The sequence below is a fragment of the Aphelocoma coerulescens genome, chromosome 9 (assembly GCF_041296385.1).
Source record: "Aphelocoma coerulescens isolate FSJ_1873_10779 chromosome 9, UR_Acoe_1.0, whole genome shotgun sequence".
NCBI classification, from domain to species: Eukaryota; Metazoa; Chordata; class Aves; order Passeriformes; family Corvidae; genus Aphelocoma; species Aphelocoma coerulescens.
The window spans coordinates 8,995,276-9,006,978 of NC_091023.1; the positions used below are offsets into that span (position 1 = coordinate 8,995,276).

The following is an 11,703-nucleotide window of genomic DNA, read 5'->3' on the forward strand; positions in this document are numbered from 1 at the left end:
TTTTAGCATGTTTCTTACTAGCAAGGAAGAAGGAACAAGAAGGTTCTTAGTAAGATCACCAGATGAGTGATGTTAATTCAGAACACCAGTAAGCAGAAAGAGAGGAAAAAAAAACCTACAAATCAAAGACAATTAATGAATCCTTCTCTTCTTGCAATGCTAAAATTTTTAAAGTTCAAGGCACTTATTAGCATGTAGAACTGAGTCTTGCTGCTACAAACAGCCTCTCCAACTCCATTTCCTATAGCGTGACAGCCCCTTGCCTGGGCTGAGTCCTCATTATGGTGCCTTGTAATGCTCTCCTTCCCCCCCCCCCCCCCCCCCCCTTCCTTCTCCAGTGCTTATCCTGGAGCATTCTGGTTATCTCAGAGGTGTAAATCATACTTCACAGCCCAAGGCTCACCATGAATGGAGTTATTTTGGCTCTCCTATTCCTGTTTCACACACCACACACAGAAAAGCAGAGGCGGCTGTAAAGGAGACTGACAGCGTTACAGATCAGAGGCTTCTGTGAGCTCTGAAAGCACTGCACAGACACTGGTTTCATACACAGAAGACAGAATGGGGTGGATAATTCTCACCTTAACTGTCAGAAATTTCACATCATGATATGTGTGCCATTTATCCCTACCCTCACCACCTTCTGTTTCCAGAGCAGGCAGCCAACACGTTATTCTATGGAGGCACCAAAATTGCAGTGCCTTGTCATGTTTCCTTCTGCTGAGGGAAGGAGATGCACCTCCTTCTCTCTGCACACCACTGTTTCAGATAGGGCTCTTGCTTGTCCTACAAAGCTGGCATTCAACTCCCAAGGCTGCATACTAGTCTTGTACACTTCTTGTACACTTCCAAACCCAAAACTTCTCCAGTTCCAGTTAGTTCATTGGATAGTCAGGAGGGCAGAGGGATGTGAGTGCACTGAAGGTTCAGAAACACTGCTGTGGCTTTTATCCTCTCTCTTACATTACTCACAAGATCTCCTGGGCAGGGATGGACAGGCTTCGACACACAAGAGAAAAAAAGCCAATAATGCCACCAACGTGTCCTGTGGCTAACATTGACAGAGAGACATTTTTACTACTGCATAGAGACAGGACAGGAAAAAGCCTCATCTTGTTGGCACACACACACACAGAGGCACACACAACGTAAAACTGTTTGAAGAGCTTGCAGTCTTCTTAAGTGAGTTGTGAATGTTTCCAAAAAGCCTAAATGCCAGACAATGGCAGCACATTACTAAGGAATGTTTAAGGGATTTAGGCTGATCTGATAATTGTTTGGTCAGATAAAGCAGAAACTGCTCACAGAAATAAAGGACATGGGTTTGAATGAAGTTTCAAAGAATTATCTTTAATTTTTAAGATGGTATATCATACACTGCAAATAATAAAAAAAACACTACTAGACAAAACCAGTAAAAGATAATCTGTCAGGAGAGCAAATCCACATTTACACAGCCTTTCAGAGCACAAACAGCCAGAACTCTGTGTTGGAAAGAGTCAGTCTGCCCATTTGCTCCAAGCCTCACAAGCCACTCAATTCAGATTGATTTCAATTTCACATACTCCAAAGTCAGGAGCATGATGTGAACACAGATAACTTGAACTTTCATTTTTCCACTCCAAACTCTGTAGATGAAGCAGCCAGGACACGCATAACATAGACGAAACACTGATTTGTGCAAGAGCTGCAGCTCTAGTCTTCTTACTATAGTCAAAACCATTTAAATTGGACTTGGATGAATCGAGCAAAAGTACATCTGTGAGCATTTTCTGGCCTGTTGAACTGCTTGTGTTCATACCTTTCCACATCAGTGTTCTGCACATATCTCACCCCCACATTTAGACAACAGGAGTGGCCTCTGCCTCAGATGGCCACTGTCTGACCAGCAAATCCTTGAAGGCTGAGGAAGTACAACTGAGAAAATATCACCTTATTCTTATTATCTTTCTTTGGCACAGCCATCAGAGACAGAGCACTCTGAGCTGAGTCAACACCTATTTCTACAAGTATTCATGCTGGTAAGTTGGAAGCAAATTTTAGTTTTATGAGTAGTTATGCATAGCATCAACCTCACTACTTGCACACACACCAGAAACACTTATCACATCCCACCAGGAAACAGGAACAACATCTGATCACTCAGCCCAGGATGAATATTTATACAATCTTTTTCTGAATATTGACAGAATTAAAAATCTACACATCCCTAAAACTATCCATACATAATCGTGAACATTACACACTTTAGAAAAACCAAATCCTTAACCTTGTAATTCCACTAGAAGGAAAAGAAAAGTTAATACATACATGGAAATTTATTTCGCCCACTTTGGCTTTGTCTGCATACTAACTAGGAAAACTCAGAGCCTACATACCACCTGAAAATGATTACAGCGCTCAGAGAGCCCTCTGAGCAGCCACAGGCTCTGTAATGCAGCCCCATGTGTTATGTATCCAAGCAGTTACACACAAGATACAAGTGAAAACCATTAATGGGAGACCTTGGCTGAGGCAGGACACAAGTTAAAGGCTCAGAAGAAGAACACGTGCTATCGGAGCAGTGTCATAGCACATCCAGGATATCACTGAGCACTTAAGCTCTGTTCTTTTATATTAAGCACAGCAATATGTTCTATGTCAGAACTCTGATTTTTTTTCAATACTTATTAGGCAGGAGAAAAATGAGTAAGTCAGATGGCAGTCTAATGTGTTCAGTACAACTCTGAGCAAAGCTTGTGCAATATTTTAGCAAATATTTACTACAGACACAGAGAAGCCCTTCCGCTGTTAGGTTTGTGATCAGCTGTAGTTACCATCCTCTATAAATGAAATGTATACTTCAATTAGAAGCTAGTGAAGAATAAATACATGCAAAACATGGACAAGGCAAGGACTCTAAACTCACTCTGAATACACGACCTGTTTTTCCAGTAGATGCATTTTAATTACATTTTGCAGATGTTTTTTTTCAATCTTTTGCCATAGCATATGAAATTAATTTTTGAGGGGAGGGAATGCAAGAGGAGCTTTTCTATATTTACATGTTAAATAGTATTTGTTGGTCTAGGCAAAATGCATTCTGCTATTCCAGGGAGGCACTTCCCAGGCATACCACACTCCAGTTCCCAGGTCTGAAGGACTCAGAAGCAACAGCATTCCACTGGAATGGGTATGTGCATACACAAACTTGTCCTTGGTCTTAAATTCAGGGTCTCACTGCAGGATGGATTCCCATTCCTCTTGCACAAACTGGAAACAAAAGCCAAAAAGGTCCACTTTTCACTCTCATTTTAAAGTTTATAAGATTTCTCCAAAATTTAGAAAATATATATTCCAGCAACAAATGGATTGTGGGAAAACAAAAGAAAGAAACTTCATCTTCCATTACCTATTTTAAGCAACACTCTGATTTACTGTGAGGGCAACGGTCAAACAAGATAAATGTGTAGATCTTCGCTTGAGATCTTGGCAGCAGAGACAGTCCGGTGAGTTTTGCAGAGTATTTTGGTTTAAGGAGTTCAAAGAATACTTTCTTCTTCAAAGTCAAATTTCACCACCGCTGGCCGGGTCATGTTCCACTTCTTACTTCAGTTCCTATCCTCAATGAACTCCTGGTAAGGATCTTGCTTTGAAACTGCTTTCTTCGAGCGTACATAACCAAAAAAGACAGTTAACGCCAGGAAAGAGTAAAACAACATGACAAAGAGGATGAAGAAATAGGCATTGTCATATGGTTTGTATTGTGGCTCTTTTTGTTCTGTAGCATTTTTCCTTGTGTCCAGGTTCCTTTCCAGAAGTTGCAGAACACATTGTGAGATGAGAGCAGCTAAAGCTGTTTGGTTCATTTTGGGGAATTCAAAAGCGTGTCAGAAAATAGAGGGGAATGAGCATCGAGGGGCCCCAAGCAATGCTTCATTGAAGTGGGGCTCTGTCCACCAGCTCTAGCAGAGTTGGGTCTGGCCTGGAACCATTTCCTCTTTTGGTAAGGAATGCTGTTAAGCACTTATTGGGTCTCAGTCATTTGATAATGAGGCATTTGGCTGATAAGCCTGCCTTGTCTGTGAAGTCTACTAATAATAACAATAATAGAACAATAACAAATCCTTGAGACACATATCTGCCAGGCAGTTTAAAATGTGTGATTAAATTTTTTTTCCCCTACCCCCACAATATTTGGGCAACAAATCTGCCCAGGTTACTAGGTGAAATGACTTTAAAAGCACTACTGTGATGTGATGGGGATTTAGGGGAAGAAGAAAAAATATATGGTGTTTCAGACAGCTGCTATCTACAAGCTGAACATGAAAACTTAAATTTGAACTCAAATTTGACAGCCTTGGAACTTAGGTGGAAAGTCGAAACTTTTAATGTGACTGCATTAAGCATTAGGACTAGCCGTCTGTGGCTGTGTGCTGCCAAAAAATACGTGCCACACTGGAAATATGCAAGAGAGCAATATCCAAACAGAAAAGTACTGCTTATGAAGTTGTTCTGGAATATGAAACCTTTGACTGCCACTGACAAGTGGACTACACGGAATGTTTTCAGACCAGGAGCAAGGAGGTTAAGTCTTCTCCAGTGTGGTTTGTCACAGGTCATGTCTACTTGCATGATAATAGCAGAGCAGTGCTCCGAGGATTCCTGCTTCCTATTGTGTTTTACAGGCTAGGTCACTCTAAAGTAAATTGTTGTTTTACAAAGTAGTGAAACCTTATCTTGCTACAAAAAAAAAAAAAGTCCTTACTGCCACAAATGACAATACCAGCTGTTTCTTTCTGTGATCTGAATTCTGGGGAATAAGCACCATGACTTTGAAGTGGAGAGCACATCACCCGACTAGCAGTTTGCCAACTCTGCACTGTTTCTTTAGGCCTGACCCCCTGAACTGATTGTATGATGACTAATTCACATGCTAAGATTGCAGTATATCGGTATCACTAAACAGCCTGCATTTGTCATTAAGGGTTTCTTGTAAAAAGAAAGATGAAAGTGAAGTCTGTAATTTTATATGAGCAGCAGACTACGGTATAAGTACATTTAGAATATGCAACTTCTAGAAGAAGTACTCAGCTCCACATTTTAACTATTTGTTTTAAAATCAGTCTTAAAAAAAAAAGGAAAGAAAGAAAAAAGATTTAAAATTCCAATAAAGAGCAATGCAAAATCCTGTTCTTGGTTGGGGCCAAGTTATAGGAGAGATCTAATTTACCTATCCTTGTGGGTAAATGAGAGGAGATTCAGGGAACCTAATCTTGTTTTGAGGCAACAAAAGAAAAGCTTTATCAGCAGTTTAACTACAAATAAAATATATACATTGAACTAGTATGAAATCTTCAGGGGAACTATGCCCAATTTATATTCATGTAACTGGAAAAGGATTTTCATTTAGGTTTTGCAACTTTTCCAAAATTCCGTAAACTCTTACTGTTTGTTTGTTTGTTCTTTAAAGAATTTCCTTCAGTAAAAGAAGCCTGCAATTCTGCATTAATTAAGTTGGACACATGATAATCCCTGTAAACTTCTTGCCTGCTTGAGAAACACATGACCTCTGTTGGCCAAGTTTCTGGGGCTTTTTGGTATTGGCAAAATAAAAAAAATTAAAGGGAGGTTTTAGGAGTATGGCACCACAACTGAGTTGAGAATTGAGTGACAAAAATCACAACAGTGAATTCACAGTGACAGTTTTGTGTATGCAATGAACAAGGAATGCTGTGCTTCACCTTGCCTCTTAAAACATAGCTTCAGCTCAATTCTTGTGATGCACACTCATTATTTCCTAGAAATAAGTGTTTTAACTCATGTTATGCTATGCAGTGCGCTAACATCCTCACACATCTCACCAGTTTTTTAATGCTCAATAAAAGGCGCACAAAAACTTTCTCCACCATTCAGACAGTCAGAGCCACATCAGCCTAAGCCTAGAAGATCAGTTACTGTGTTAACAGTAGGTCATGCTTGTCAACACTTGGGCTTCATCCCACAGGTATCTCACAAACCCAGAATCCTGGCCCAACAAACTCAGTGTGACACATTCCCTTCCAAACACGCTGTGACATACCCAGGTCACCCAGAGGAGAGGCCACTCAAGGCCAGAGCACACCATCCTTGGCATAACTAATACTGCCTTTCACCAGTTTCCACATAACTGCCCACAGAGTTATCTCCACACCACCTGAGAAAATGTGCAAAGGAAAACTTACTTGGGGCTGCAATGGTGTCCTCTGCAGGAAAGGTTTAAGGGCTCTGCATCCACACAGCACAGCTCATTCCCTCCTGCTCGGGAGGAGCTGCACATGAGTGAACCACAGAACTCACCTGTGCTACCCTCTTTGGCCCCTCCTGAAATGCTCTTGCCCAAACACACCTGCACCAGGAGTCAGATGATGGGACCCAGCCCCTATCAAAGGCAGATGCTTATTCATCCTCCTGCTCATTTAAAGGAATCTGGTCCTATTTTAACTTGGGGTGTTCCAGACACTGTTTCTGCATCTCGTTGAACATATTAGTGTTCTGCTAGGTTACACAAACAAACACTGCTTTTAAAGTTGCTTTTTCTCTCTCCTTTTTTCACCCTCCCCCAAACAGTTAAAAGTACATAATGGTGCTTTGAACAAGATCCTAAAGAGCTATTTCCATAAAGTGGTCCAATTCTTTTTAGAGATGTAAGTACATGAAATTCTTCAAATGCAGGGGGACAATGAGTGAAGATTAAAAAGAAAGTAAAAGATTAAAAGGAAAAGACCATAAGAAAAACTCAAAGGGGGGGAAAAGATCAAAAAAGAGGATTAACCATGTTACTTGTTGTTTTTCAGAAATTAAAGAAGTATGGAGGATAAGGAATTTGTTTCCCTTTGGCCCTAGAAAAATGCCAATTATGGTAGCTAAATTGCCAGGATCACATATCAGTATGCTTTGGAAATGTGAGAAATGGATGGGAAATATAAACACAGGGCAATAGCTTACAGTTATGTTATGAATTAAGCCACAAAAATATCAAGATTTAGTAACTGAACAAGCTGCCAAAGTTAATCTTTCCTGATGAACTTGAGCAGAATCAGAATAGAAGTAACAGAACTGTAGTTTCACATATCAGAATTGCCTTGTTCACTCATCTTTGCTATCTCTGGGTCCTCACACACCTAAAATTTCCACTAAAAGTCAAAGGAAAGTACATGGGCATAAGATTGAACTCCTTATCTGTTCTGTGTATTCTTTTTGGGAGTTTTATTTTTTAATATTTAGCAGTAAAAAATTTAACTACTCCAAGTTCCATTCTGGCAAGAGAGCTTGTGATACTATCCACACTAGCAGAGATTATATTTTCCTTTAGATGGGGAGTGGAGAAACTGCTTCCTTCCAGATCCTTCAAATATACAGCATTTATGTAACCCTTTATGAATAAGGATTACAAAAGGAGGTAGGCAAGGACCTCTGCCACAAGCTTGATGCATGTCTAAACCCCATAAATTATTCACCAGAATCTACAGTGTTATTTTAGCCAAATCACATATCTTTACTGAGTCTCACAGGTGGTTTTACTGGGCTTGGTTCTCAGCGAGGCAGGGCAGACCAGCCCTGCACTCTGTTCCTGCCCCCGGGGTCAGCACCTGGCTGGGACAGCCTGGGCACTGGCAGGACTGGCAGAGACCTCCCACCTGAGATTCCGCCGTGGTCTCAGCACTGGCAGGCACAGTCTGGATCATGACTGGGTCTGACAAAATGCTCTGAAACCAAAGCCAGGCTAAGGCGAAGGCTCACCGGAGCTGTCTGCCCTGGGAAGTGCAGTTACCAAGCAAATCCCCAGGAGATCCTATTCCCCACAATACCCCATTGCTGCTCACACATGGATCACCTGGGACCACCACAGCACTGGCATAGCCCTGCCATGTCCCAGTAGCCCCTGCAAAAGGGAGTGGATTTAATTTTGCACAATGCTCCATGTACCAGGAGCCAACTCCAGAAATGGCACATGCTGTTCCCAACCATTCCCAAAGGACAGACTGAGCTCTACTCAAAGGCAGCACCTCTGCTGTGGCTGGGAACACCTCTGCCCTGGCTGCTCCCTTTAGCCACCCCTTGCTGACTTCACACACTCGAGAAAAATGCACTTTTAGGGGTACTGTGGGGCCACAGCACCATCTCCCCTCCCACCCACTGTGGACCTTCCCCGGGACAAAAACACCCATGTGGAAAACGGTATTTGGGCTTTACCCTCAGCAGAAAAAATCCCTTAGGTTTCTCAGAGGATTCCCAGCATGGTTCCTGCTGTCTCTCCATCCACCCACAGGGAAAGCCGTGCTGTTTCTGCTGCACATGGCATCTGGACATCGTGGCACCAGAGAGACCAGATGGTTCACACACCACTGAGCCCGTCCCACCACCAGCAGCTCCCAGTTGAGTGCTGTCCTCTTGACATTCCCCAGTCCCAGCAGGTCAGAAGCTGCTCCTGGCAGTGGCTGTGTGCTCTCCTCAGGGCTGTGTCCTCTCAGCTGGTGAGGGCCACGTTTTGGCTGCTCCCCACGTACTCCACAGTGGCCCCCCTTGACCCCTCACCACGCCCACCCCATGCCTGCCATGGCTACACTGCACTGCACTCAGAAATCTTTCTGGGCTCTAAAGGAAAAGCTGAACTCCACCCTGCCTTTTCACACACATTCATTATCCCCTTTTCAGATCAGGCAGCCCTGACTGCATAAACATTTCCCTCAGGTTTCAGCACCAGGTGAAACAGTGATGTCCCGTTTTGGGAGCGCTGCAGTTGGTGCTGGTGCTGGTGCTGCTGGTAGGAGTCTTTGGGAAGAGCAAGTGAGAGAGAAATTCTGTTGAGCTTATGCAGGCACTGGGATAAAAGGTGTGGCTGGTGGGCACCTGCAGAGTAGCAGGACTCAAGTTTGTTGGGTAGCCACGGGGAAAGGGAGGCAGTGAGGAGAAGCCATGACATCGAGTGCAAAGAGTGTGTTCCACCACCTGGAGAATCCAGATGGGAACGATGGAAAAAGGGTTCAGACAAATGCTGTGTCATGGACTCCACAGAAGGGCAAGACCCCAGTGAAGGTCTATGGCTTGTGTGGTGCAGAACCAGATGGTCCCTGCAAGCCACACCACCCCCAGCCCCAACAGACCCTTCCCCAGAATAAATGTGGCCAAAACAGCATTTCGAAAACCTCAGGAGATTTGTACCCTTCATTAATAATTCTGGTACTGACTGTGGAGACACTCACACATGGGTGACTCCAAAAACATTTTTTCTGTCTCTGAATTGCAGAATTATAAAATATCATGGGTTGAGTGTGCAGAGTACCTGTCACAATCATTCTTTTAAAGCTAAATTTTTACAGGTATGTACACTTGAGATAATTACGAATAAATGCATACCTATGGGGAGAAAAACGTTTGTGTAAATAAAACTGAGTCTGTGAGAAAAAAAACATGGATATTTGTAGAGACATGAGAAGAACTGAGACCATAATTGCATACAGCATAAGCAAAGATACCCATGTGAGTGCCAAAAGGAGGGGAGTGTGGGGAGAAATAAGTAGCTTAACATTTGGTTATGGCTTAAGGGACAAACTTTGCTGAAGATGAAGACACTGAATGGTTAATAAAGCTTCTGAACTGTTTCCAATTCTTGGACAAGGAAGCAATAGTTCCGGTCTTACCAGCAACTGCTCTTTCATATTTGTGTATCAAGCTGGCTTTATTAAATTATTCAGCAAAGGTCAAATGTGATGTGTCTTCCTAGTTTTATTATGATTTTTCATGACATTGTCTGAGTAGCTGAATAATAAACAGTGCATGTCAAAATGCTGCAGTGCCCAAGCTGTCCGCAGCCACTCTGGGTTAATCAGTCACTGGTTCTGAGGCGATGTAAATGCACTAAGCAAAGGTTTAAACTGTGTCTGAACACTGCAAAGTGCTGCTTGTGGGAGCCATGATGGCAAAACAGAGCCAAGCACCAGCACTATGTACACATCCTGATTTTGTAGCCTGCTTGTACGATAAGTATCTGTACGTTTTTGAACCTGACTAAACCTCTAGCTATAGCATTTTGCTCCCTTATACTGATGAGAATTTCCCTGCCTGTGATGAGCTCCCCAGAAGTGCTGGGAGAGAACAGGGAGTGAAAATCTGACATGTCAAATGGCCTCTTACCTGCAATGACTAGAGAAACAGACTGCAAGTTTTAGTATTTTACAATAGACAAATATATTGAACAGATTCAAATCAACTCGTGATTCTTTAAATAACCCTAGGACCCTCCAGTTGCTCTAGGAAATATCTACTTGTTATTGGAAAAGTCAAAATAAATTAAAAATGGGATCTTCTAATCAGGATTCAGGTTTTCTTTCAATTAAACAGAACATTGAAGTGAACAATACAAAGAAGTTTATAAATTCAAGCTGTTCCAGGTTTCTGATGGTCCCACTGATATTGTCTTAAATTAATTTCTTCTTATTTCCTAGTAATCCACTTTACAGACATTAAGGCCTGAAGACTTTATGGATAGCAAATGTTGAGAATGTTCATGGTTACCAACACAGCAAAAATGCATGCTTTACACATCAGCAGTAACCAGAGAGAATAGATTTCTTATACGTATGAGGATATATCAGAGAATTCAGGCATAACAAATAGTTTGCATGCTGTTGTCTGCCATAATTCTGAGAAAATACGAAGACATCTTTACTACAAAATATATTAGTAGCATGTGATAATTTGGGGTGGGATTTGGAATTCTAAAGTTAAGTAAATTTGTATTTTTTCATTACATTTAGAGAACAGGTTACAGACCTGTAGCCAATTTTTTTTATGTTTGAATTTGCACAGACCTTAACCTAGGGATTAAAACCCTAACTCCAATATCACATAGGTGCAGAAATGGATTTCTGAGGACATAGAACCTGTTTGACAATCAGTTATTTTCAGTGAAGATTTGTAGACTTGGGCAGGCATTTTGTGCCTTTCAAAATAGCTTAGAAAGATACACTTCAACAACATTTGTTATTTGGATAGAGACTTTTGAGCAATATTGAGTAGAAAACCCCATGTGATTATTGGAGAAAAATGTTTATTTCTAGTTTTTATTTAAGAAACATTGAAATATCAAGGTAAAAGAAAAGGATAAATTTGTCACTAAAAATTATTCTTTTCCTAGTTTATTCATTAATGCCCAGATAAAGGAATAGCAATACATACTAAAGTAATTATATGGCAAAATGCATGTACTGGATATTGCAACGGGAGTAGAGGTTATTTCTAGATAAAGGAGGACTTAAAAGAAAATAATAAATTAAAAATCATGGTTGTGACACAAAGAAAAAATATTTTTTTATGAAAACCTGTCTCTTAAAAGTTTCCTATTCTTATGAGATGACAGTTGGTTAAGCAGCTGTGATGATGTATTTCCATCTTGTAAAATATGCACACTCACACATGCAATAAAAAGGAAAATAAGAGGAGGGACCCTGAGACCTGCCCTTTCTGCACTAATTAGTGAGTGGGGTTTGGACTCCATTGCTGTGAGCACATTCCTCCCAGCTATTGCATGGCTTTTCTGTCAAATGCAATATCCATGGCAGGCTCATTCCCCTTTGACTTTCTGAGCATTCAGGATTCGTATTCCAGAAACACATGTGGTTCCCAAGAACCTTGTCAGTCGTGACAGCAATAACAAGAAGGGATCAACAGTGTCCCAAGTTA

At 41.5% G+C, this 11,703-nt stretch overlaps 1 long non-coding RNA gene across 1 annotated transcript; it reads right to left on the reverse strand.

The window, feature by feature from the left end:
- Window positions 1-1,341: 1,341 nt before the first annotated feature.
- Window positions 1,342-6,341, reverse strand: LOC138114581 (uncharacterized). The gene is made up of 3 exons (XR_011152678.1): window positions 6,204-6,341; window positions 3,392-3,644; window positions 1,342-3,252 (listed from the first exon to the last, which is right to left on the reverse strand). It is a non-coding gene; the product is annotated as an uncharacterized lncRNA (long non-coding RNA).
- Window positions 6,342-11,703: the final 5,362 nt, after the last annotated feature.